General features: G+C 45.6%; 1 long non-coding RNA gene across 1 annotated transcript; it reads left to right on the top strand.

Annotated features, from left to right (window-relative positions):
- Positions 1-231: 231 nt before the first annotated feature.
- On the top strand, positions 232-8,771 carry LOC119088342. Its single transcript, XR_005091995.1, has 3 exons — positions 232-503; positions 760-849; positions 8,309-8,771. It is a non-coding gene; the product is annotated as an uncharacterized LOC119088342 (long non-coding RNA).
- Positions 8,772-10,141: the final 1,370 nt, after the last annotated feature.

Below are 10,141 nucleotides of genomic sequence, written 5' to 3'. Positions count from 1 at the left end.
CCGGCCCCACCTCCCGACCAAACTTGCGTGTGCAGGCTCCCCGCTGGGTAGCGGACCCGCCCCAGACTCCGGGTCTCTGGATAGGTCAGTACTGGAGGCCCGGCCCCTGGGCAGAGGACCCGCAACGCGTAGCCTGCACAGCGGCCCCGCCCCCACGAGGAGGTAGCCCCGCCCCCAGGAAGGAGCCCCGCCCCCAGCGTTCCGGATCATTCTTAAGGTGGAGCTCCAAGCGGGTAGGAGTCTGGCAGCCGCAGCCGAGCTGTGGACTGGTCCCAGCCTGTTTATTGCCGCTGAACCCCAGCTTGTGCACCCCTCAGGAGGCTGTCCCGGAAGTGACACCATAAAGCAGTCGTCTCTTCCGCTGCGGTCCCCGTTCGTCAAAGAACAAATTGTTGTTGGTCCTCCCTAGAGACGGTCTAGTGACGTGGAGGGTCCGGGTGTGGATGGAGGCCGGGGAGCCAGCGCGCCCACCCCTGCCCGGGCCGGCGGGAAGTGTCCTGTTGGTGTACACTGCGTCCCCGGAGTGCTTTTTGCCTTCCTTTTCTTTTTTAAATATTATTGAGACAATGTCTCACAATGTAGTTCAGAGTGATTTTGAACTCCTAACTACCTGACCCAACTTCTTCTGATGTGCTGGGATTACAAGGCGTAACTACCACGCATGACTCGGGTCTGTTTTCGTGTCTTCCCCTCTTCAAAAGCCCCTAGAAAACCTTCTGGTTTCTTTTTTTTTTTTTTCTTTTTTTTTTTTTTTTTCAGAAGGAAAAACATTCACCTGTTAACATACATTTAGTTGAGTCTCGCCTTAAATCTTGCGGCTGCAGGACCTGGTGATTCTGAGGCTTTCAGGTGAGCACTGGATAGAAAGATCATTTCGGGGAGTCAGGACACCCTATTTATTTTTCTTTTTGAAGCAGAGTCTTTGATAGATCAGGCTAGCCTCGACTCATGACCTCCCCACCATACCTGCTTCACTGTGGTGATTCTGAGGGCATCTGACAGTCTACATAATCGGTCAGAAGTAGGGAAGCAGTGACCATCGAGACAGGCATAGAACTGCCACCTTGGGCAGACCTATGGAATAAACAGTCCATGGAAAAAAGTAATTTTCAATGGATACTGGCCAGTTCTTTGAACATAACAGTAAGAGGGGAAGAACTTGAGAAGGGTTACTCACATTGAATACAAAACAGTGAGTGCATTGCTGTTTTCTACTTGTTCTGACACAGTGCCCAAAAGAAGGAACTTACAGTGAGAAAGGCTGGCTTTAGGAAGGGGTATAGTCCACAGGTGGCGGTGCCCCACCCTCTAATCCAGCACTTGGGAGTTTAAGGCCAGCCTAGTCAGTCTACATATCAAGTTCTAGACCAACCTGGCCACATAATGAAACCCTGTCTCAAAAGCAGAAACAAAAACAAACAACACAAAGAAAACAAAGCCAACAAACTGAAAATAGATTATAAATAACTATTCATAATAAATTACTACAGTCTCAATGTTATAGTTCCATCCATTAGACCCAATGATAGGGTCTCCATACCCATCACCTAATTTTATTAAAATACAGATTCTAATCAACCTGTAGATATTTTGCTAGTATACATTTGGATGGAGCATTCTGTTTAGTGTCTTTCTCAATAGCTCCTCGGCTGCAGTTTGCCTTCATCTATAGGGAAACACAACATACTTTTTCAAAACCACTGTGAATACCTCAGCTTGAGTCTCCTTACAGATAATCTTGCAGACAGAAACTTGACTTTGTCCAATTTTCTCCAGGAATACAAGTATGATAATACATTGATGACAGCCTCTTCTAAAGATATACATTGGACTCTCACTAAAGTTATACATATGCAGGGCTGATGGGATGTCTTGGCCCGAGTTCAATTCCTTGGACCCACGTGTTGGAAGGATAGAATGAACTCCTTCAAACAGTTCTTTGCTCTCCACACATAGGATCACAACACATACTCCATTAGGTCCTTCAGATACTTCATCATGGTAATGGCTTAGGTAGTTTCATGCTTCCTGAAGTCTCGGGTGGCCATTCTAGTTTGTGTCCTCTCACATGCTCTTGATGGAAGAAACAACACCCTTTTTTGAGGTATTGTCTCAGGTATTCCAGGCTGATTTCAAACTGTGTGGTCAAGGATGACCTTCTACTCCTAATCCTTCTGCCTCCACCTCCTGGGATTACATGCATGCACCACCATATCTGGTTTTATGCAGTGCTAGGTGTAGGGAAAAGGGGCTGACTAAAGAAACCAACCTTGTCTCAGAAAAAGAAGAAGAAAAGGAAGAAGAAGAAGAAGAAGAAGAAGAAGAAGAAGAAGAAGAAGAAGAAGAAGAAGAAGAAGAAGAAGAAAGAAAGAAAGAAAGAAAGAAACCCACTCTGACCCTGGAGCCCAGAACTAGGGAAAGATGGCTCAGATAAGGCCAGTGAAAGAAACACAGTTTGGCTCAGATCAGAGCCATCTCTGCCCATGGCCAAGTGACTTGTGAAACCAACCACAGAGCAGGACAGTAGAATACTGGCCCTGAGGCCCAGGACCAGGGAAAGAACACAGCCTGGGTTTGGGACCTGAGCTGGAGAAAGGAACCAAGGAAACAGGCCCGGAGTCTGAAACCAGTGCCAAAATGACATTCTTGTCATGTACTTTAAAAGCAGCTGCTGGCTACATCCTGGGATGTCTTGGAAATGGTCTCTCAAAGACCCTGAGTCCATGACCCTCCAAACTCAACTGCTAATTATACTTAGCCTTATGAAAATGGCAACAAGATGGCCTAGATGCTCCTATAAAATAGTCTCCAGGCTGGGTCCGTAGAGCGCTAGCCTAGCATGTGTAAGGAAGCCTTGAGTCCATACTTAGCACGGGGGAGGGGGGGGACCAAGCTGGATGTGGTGGCTCATGCCTTAATCTTAGCACTTGGAGGCTGAGACAAGAGGATTGCTTCAAATTTGAGACCAGCCTGTGTGTGATACATAGTGAGGTCTAGGCTAGCCCAGGCTGTGGAGTAAGACCCTAGAAACCGTGGCCAACAGGTGTCCCATGTTCACTACTGTTGCACAAACTGTTCACTACTGCTTAAAAAAATTGTCCTGTTCATAATGATGCTGGGTCCGGGTGGTGGTGGCGCATGCCTTTAATCCCAGCACTCAGGAGGCAGAGGCAGGTGGATCTCTGTGAGTTCAAGGCCAGCCTGGGCTACAGAGCGAGATCCAGGAAAGGCGCAAAGCTACACAGAGAAACCCTGTCTCGAAAAACCAAAAAAAAAAAAAAAAAAAAAAAAAAAAAAAAAAAAAAGAATGAACGCTGGGGATCTCTTGATTCACAGAGGCTAAAATATCACTGTCACATTTCAGGCTGGGGACAGAGCTTAGCCATAGAATGCATGCTTAATATGTGTAAGACCTGTGTTAGAACTGTAGCACCTAACAAACAATGTCACACATCTCTATTTCTACTGAGGCCAGAGTAGTAGAGTTTAGTGGTTGTGACCAGGTCCTGGCAGATCTGGTTTTGTTGTTGTTGTTGTTGTTTTAACATTTATCTATTGTGTCTATGTATGTATGTGGACACAAATGTAGCACAGCACTTGTGTGGAGGTCAGAAGATAACTTTGCAAAAGTTAGTTCCTCCTTTCCCCATGTGGGTTCTAGGGACTGAGCTCAGATTGTCAGGCTTGGCAGCATGGGCCTCCTACCTGCTGAGCCATCTCACCCACCCAGACATTTTCTATGGCCTTGGAGTTACAGGTATGGAAAGGGAACCCCAGCACATACTTCACTTTCCCAAATGTGTAATTGGAAAAGGCAGCCAATGAGACTTTCATTTCCTCATAAATTCAACAAAGGCAATGAATGCTGAGAGGTACAACAGACTCTTCGAGCAACTTAAAATTCCAGCCCAGGAGCTAGGGCTGCAGTTCAGCTGGTTAGAGTGCTTGTCTCCCATGCTCGAAGCCCTGGGTTCCATCCCCAGTACTGTGTAATAGGTATGGTGATGTGTGACAGGATCCCAGCACTTGGGAGATGGAGGCAGAGGAATCAGGTGTTTCAGGATCTTCCTCAGCTACACAGCAAGTTTGAAGACAGCCCAGGGCTACACAAAGAAACCCTGTTTCAAAAATCAAAAAAGTGGGGGGAGAGAGAGAGAGAGAGAGAAGAAAGAAAGAAAGAAAGAAAGAAAGAAAGAAAGAAAGAAAGAAAGAAAGAAAGAAAGAAGAAAGAGAAAGAAAGAAAGAAACAAAAAGAAAAGAAAGAGAAAGAAAAGAAAGGAAGGAAGGAAGGAAGGAAAGAAGAAAGAAAGAAAGAAAGAAAGAAAGAAAGAAAGAAAGAAAGAAAGAAAGAAAGAAAGAAAGAGAAAGAAAGAAAGAAAGAAAGAAAGAAAGAAAGAAAGAAAGAAAGAAAGAAAGAAAGAAAGAAAGAAAGAGAGAGAGAAAGAAAAGCCGGGCGGTGGTGGCGCATGCCTTTAATCCCAGCACTCCATTCCAGGCCAGCTTGGTCTACAGAGTGAGTCCCAGGACAGCCAGGGCTACACAGGGAAACCTAGCCTCAAAAAAATCAAAATGTATTGAATAAATAAGTAAATAGATGAAAATACATTGCTTTCCCACAGGACCTAGGTTTGATTCTAGCCCCATATAGTGTCTCACAACTGCCTCTGACTCCAGCTTCCAGGCCTCCAATGCCCTCTTCTGGCATCCATGGGCAACTGCACAATATGGCAAACATGCACACGTACATCAAAACAATATAAATCATTTTTCAAAGAAGGAATGATACTGCTTATATTTAGTGTAATTGTTTCCACCTCAATTAACCTAATCAAGAAAATCACTGACAGGCTTGCCCAGAGGCTCCTTTCTTAGGTGATTCTGGTCCCATCCAGTGACTGCATAAGCCGTCACATCAGGGAAGAAAGCTCTTGCATATCACTTCATTAACCGTAGATCGCATAGAGTTCAGGTTTGCCACCTGACTAATCAGACTCAGAACCAGGTTTACATAGGTTCTGAGAAGTCAAATGTTGTTGTTGTTTTTCTTTTGGGGGACCCGCCACCCAAATAAATCACATGTGGAGGCTTATTCTTAATTATGAATGCCTGACCTTAGCTTGGCTTAGTTTCTAGCTGGTTTTCCTTAACTTATCCCATCTTCTTTGGCCTCTGGGCTTTTCCCGTTCTCTTACTTCTATAAATCTTACTCTTACTCCGTGGCTTGCTGGGTAGCTGGGTGGCCAGGTGGCTGGCCCCTGATGTCCTCCTCCTTCTCTGGCTCCTTCCTCCTTTCACTCCTTCATCTTTTTTTTTTCTCCTCCCAGATTTCTCCTTCTATATATCCTCTCTGCCTGCCAGCCCCACCTTTCCAATCTCCTGCCTTGCTATTGGCCTGCTCTTTATTAATCCAATAGGTGGCACAGGCACAGTAATACAGTTTCACAGAGTTAAACAGATGCAACATAAACAAAAGTAACACACCTTAAAATAACCTTCCCCAGCAGCCAAGCTCAGGTCTTCAGGCTTGAAGAGCCAGTACTTTATCACCACTGAGAGGTTGTCCTAGCCCAACTCACCAGTTTCTTAAATATATAGAACCTTACTCCAGGACTGAGTCCCTAGTTGGTTTTCCCAGAGAGCAGAGCCCTTGGAATAGAGAGAGGCCATTGTTATTTATTAAGCGGCACTGTTTACCATGCAAGAAAAGCCACGAGAAACAAAACCCACTGTAAGAGTTTATTAGGGGAAGGGAACAGAAGGGGGTGCTTAGGCCTATGGGAATGATTGTGCAGGAAGAAGGGGTAGGGGTATGTGGGACCCACTTTTATAGATTCCTCCATACATGTGCATATTTACATGTGCATATTGGGCTTACGTATCTATGCAGCATGCACATATATTACATGATCACGCAGCACACAGATTACATGGGACGTAAGGCCCTGGGATGACTAAACATCTTGTCGGTGCATGCACTGTCATGGGGGAGTGGCTAGGAATTCTAACATTCCGGACTCTTTCTTCTTATAAAGATGGTGGGAATGGGGGCACTGTGCCTCCCAAAAGTGCTTCCAGCTGACTTGGTGGGCATTGGTTAAATCTTGGGGGTAGGGAAGAGGACTCCTGAAGTAGCTGGGCATCCTAAGGTAGTGAATTGTCCTCTGCTGCTTTGGGAATCGTCCATTGTCTTCCACTCCTTCGGGCTCTATGACTGTTTGGGTCTGACAAGGTGCTGGCAAGACAGAAGAAATTTAGAAAAAAAATTACCTTGGGGTACCAGGGTGACAGAGGGGGTCCCAAGACCAGAAAAGTTTGAATTATACTTATCTGACATCGATCTGACCTGTCCAGATCAATTCAAGCTGGCTCTGGAGCTCAGAAGAATTTTTAAGTATATTGAGAAGCAGTCACAGTTAATTTAAAATCTTGAGCTGGTAACCATGATATTATAATGTTTAGTATTCTGCTATAAGAATTTTATTGGTTAGTGTTAGCAAGAGAGAGAGGGAGGGAGGGAGAGAGAAACCTGGAGCATGGTTTTAATTTTCACCGGAGGTAAGCCTTATCTAAGACAAACCTCAAGGCATCTGTTTTCTTTGGTAGTTTAGCATCTAAGAGACACAGGTGATCAATTGCTGAGGGCATTTAACAGTAATTGATAGTTATATTAAAGTCTGTTTTTTTGCAGAGTCCAGGCACTTGTGAGTCGGGGAGTGTAAATACCTCTGGACTGTTACTATTCCTTACTGCCTGGGTATACTTGGTGGCCCTTGGTCTCTGACTCTATGGTGGTCCTATAACAATTAGCTGAGTAGCAACTGGATGATAATAATAGGGGGATGGTGCCTAGCAATAGAAGGGAAGGGTTCTGGGTGTCCCAGACTTTGGGGTCCACCTGAGAGACTGGCAAGGGATATGAAATGTTAGAGCTAGTAGGCTGGGTGGCTAGGAGGAAGAGGAGAGAAGCTGCTGATAACTCTGGATTAAGGCAAATGGGGGGAGCAAATGAAATCAAAGCTCCTACCTTAGCTAGAAAATCTCGTCCCATTTGGGGCACAGGGCAGGTTGGCACAATTGAAAATGTGTGGGTGAGAGGGATACCCCTGAAAATATAATTAAGTGGTGGGGTCTGGTGAGGTAGGTAAGGCTGTCCCCTACCCCGACAATAGGGAAATGAGGAGAGGTGTGACCCCAAAACTCCCTCAGGACTGAGTAAGTGGTTCCACTGTCCAAAAAGAAGGAAATGGCTACCCTGGGTTTCCTGTGAGAGATGGCACCTTCAATCCTTGCCCAACACCAAGCCTAGGAGATCCGCTGGAGGGTGGTCTTAGTTTGATGTCCCCATGCTATGAGGTGCACAGGGACAGTCAGTCGACCAGTGTCCCTCTTGGGACATAGCTATGCCGCATGCACATAGATTACTTGATCACGCAGCACACAGATTACATAGGTCGTAAGGCCCTGGGATGGCTAAGTGTCTTGCCAGCACATGTGTGGTCATGGGGAAATGGCTAGGAATTCTAACAGCTGTCTTGAACGTTGCTGTGATTGTCCAGCAGTTACTGATTGTGACTCTCCTACATGAGACCCTGACTCAAATAAATTAAGTAAGGAAATGAACCAAGTTTGGTGACACAGGTTTGTCATCTCAGCTACTTGGGTGATGATGCTGGATCCTAACGGCTTCCCTTGAAGGATCAATGGCTCAGACACTGGGAGTCAGTTGAAGGCAAACATCAGATTCATTTATTTAATAATGGGGAAGGCCTTGTATACCCTCCTCCCAACACCCAGTCTGTGTTGCAATCTGATGGCATTGAGTGGTCCTCCCTCATTGGCTGGGCATGATCAGGAACTCTGACATCAATTAGGAACTCTGACAGTTCCTGTTGCTAGGCCCTCAAGCAGACTCCAGGTTGGCCCATAAGGAGTATGTTATGTGCATGCCCTGGCCACTGGTCTGAGCCAATTTCCTCAACCCTATGGGCCTGTCCTACTGCAAGGTTGTATGGCTTACTAATACTCTGTTTCTAGTATGTGTGACACCTTAGGTTCCCTTCCCAGTGCTGTGGGGTGGGAAGACTAAGAGGAAAGGAGTCCCAGTCTGGGTACTCTGAAATCCTGTCATGTGTCACTAATGTCATGAATGCCTTCTGTAGAGAGTGTCTGGGGTGACTTATAGAGAAGATCCAGGACTAGCAGAACCCTCAGAACCCCATAGAGGCTTTGTTCTCATTCCTTTCCAGAGAACATTATGGAGACATGCCTATTGTCATGTGTTACTCAGACTGGCATGTATATGATTTAGGACTCGGTGACCTTTGATGATGTGGCTGTGGACTTCACCCAAGAGGCGTGGGTTATAATGGATCAAACTCAGAGAGACCTCTACAGAGAGGTGATGCTGGAGAACTACCAGAACTTGTCCTCAGCAGGTAAGATGCCATTGCCCCTCCTGGTCTCTTAGGGAGGAGAGGAGTGCTGTGTATGAACTGTATTTCAGCATCACTGAAGTCAATTGTGAGTCTAGTGAGAAATAACAGAAGCCTAGTTCCAGCACTGATCAATTGTAATCTATACTATGGTTGTTCTTAAAATATGATCCAACAGGGCTGGCAAGTTGGCCCAGAAAATAAAGGCACTTGTGACCAAACCTGATGACTTGATTTCAATCCCTGGAACCTGTGGAGACCCACAGAGGCTCCCTAATAATGCCTTACTCAAGATCAGAGAATCTGAACTTGCTTTATCCAACAGGGCTACATAATAGGATGATTTGGCCATAGGTGTGGTTACCAGGTATTTTGAAGGGTCTACATTTGGCTGTATATTGCACTTTGATCTTGAAAGGGGGAGGTCTTTCACCCCCCCCCTTGGTAGTGTATAAAAAGCCCATAAGAATAAATCTTGGAGTGGCTGGGTATTGACCCAGAGCCCTCCGGAAGCTATCCTGTGTCTGTCTTTCTCATCTCTGCCTATATTTCTATGTAGTATTTCCTCATTCCTCTCTCCTCCCCCTAAGAACCTTTAGACAGGTTGGAGCTGGACTCAGACAGGAACCCATATGATGGAAAGAGAGAACTGACTCCTGCAAGCTGTCCTTTGCCCTCCATACATGATGCAGCACATGTGTACAAACATGCACACACACTCTAAATAAATAAATCAAATAAATTCTTTTTTTTTTTGTTTTTGTTTTTCGAGACAGGGTTTCTCTGTGTAGCTTTGCGCCTTTCCTGGAGCTCACTTGGTAGCCCAGGCTGGCCTCGAACTCACAGAGATCCGCCTGGCTCTGCCTCCCGAGTGCTGGGATTAAAGGCGTGCGCCACCACCGCCCGGCTCCAAATAAATTCTTAATGTGGTCCAAGTGCAGATGTGGTGATGCACTTCTGTAATCCTAGCACTTTGGAAGTGGAGGCAGGAGGATCAGGAGTTCAAAGCCAACCTCAGCTACATAGTTTTTTGTTTTGTTTTGTTTTGTTTTTTTAGGTCAGTCTAAGATACATAAGATCCTGGAGAGAGAGAGAGAAGAAAGAGAAATGTGAAGAAGGGTAGGCAGAAGACAGTCGGTTTAACTCAGTTTCCTGAGTGAGAGTGTTAGTTATAATTGTGTACATAGTCATTGATTTGCACTTCAAGTTTCAGAGATAGTCTTTAGAAACAGATAAAGCTCATTTTCAGCTGTCTTTGTCAAAGTTCTTTTGCTGTGATGAGATTCCATGACCACAGCAACTCTTGAAAACATTTCATCGGGGCTGGCTTGCAGCTCAGAGATTTAGTCCATTGTCATCATGGTAGGAAGCATGGCAGTGTACAGGCAGACATGGAGCTGGAGAAGGAGCTGAGAGTTCTACATCCAGATCTGCAGGCAGCAGGAAGAGAGAGAAATACTGGGCCTGGCTAGGGCATTTGAAACCTCAAAGCCTATCTCCAGTGACACATTTTCTCCAAAAAAGCCACACCTCCTAATAGTACCACTCCCTATGAGCCTTTGGGGCAATTTTCTTTCAAACTACATCAGCCTTTCATAAATAATTTCATGAGTATAATGAGGAGCAACATTATGGATTATCTGGAGGTACTTCATGCTTCCATGAGTCTGTTCTGTTGTACAGCATTCCCTGTGCTCAAACCCAGCGTG

Source organism: Peromyscus leucopus, chromosome 7, assembly GCF_004664715.2.
Source record: "Peromyscus leucopus breed LL Stock chromosome 7, UCI_PerLeu_2.1, whole genome shotgun sequence".
Classification (NCBI taxonomy): domain Eukaryota; kingdom Metazoa; phylum Chordata; class Mammalia; order Rodentia; family Cricetidae; genus Peromyscus; species Peromyscus leucopus.
Note: the sequence above shows the minus strand (reverse complement) of the source record. Positions and strands in the feature narration are given on the sequence as shown.